The sequence below is a fragment of the Propithecus coquereli genome, unplaced genomic scaffold, assembly GCF_000956105.1.
Source record: "Propithecus coquereli isolate 6110/MARCELLA unplaced genomic scaffold, Pcoq_1.0 Scaffold190, whole genome shotgun sequence".
Taxonomy (NCBI): domain Eukaryota; kingdom Metazoa; phylum Chordata; class Mammalia; order Primates; family Indriidae; genus Propithecus; species Propithecus coquereli.
Genome location: NW_012143857.1, coordinates 1,850,542 through 1,850,950, shown reverse-complemented (window position 1 = coordinate 1,850,950; position 409 = coordinate 1,850,542).

The window sequence follows — 409 nt, the reverse complement described above, 5'->3', positions numbered from 1 at the left end:
CTACTGCCCATACTTCACAGTTGCCAAAACCCTTGAAAGCAATAGTCCATTTTGGAAACATTTTCTGGAAGAATAAATATTTGCTACTGAAACAAACATTTGGACTATTAGGAAATACCCATATAAAACATTTTCTTAGCAGAAATAAATATTTTACTTGAGAAAATCTCGCCAGAGTAAATATGCCATTTCAAGGTAGGAACCAAAAAACTTTTGTAAAAAGATCATAACATGGATAATTACTGGAGATTTAGTACACAGTATGTATCTATCTACCTTTTGATATAAATCATCTTATAATTGATATTTCAGGAGCATTTTAAACCAGAGAAAATTTTACTTGAATAATAAAAGAATGGATATATTTATAGTACACTGTTTTACATGATTTATCTTTACATTAGACATA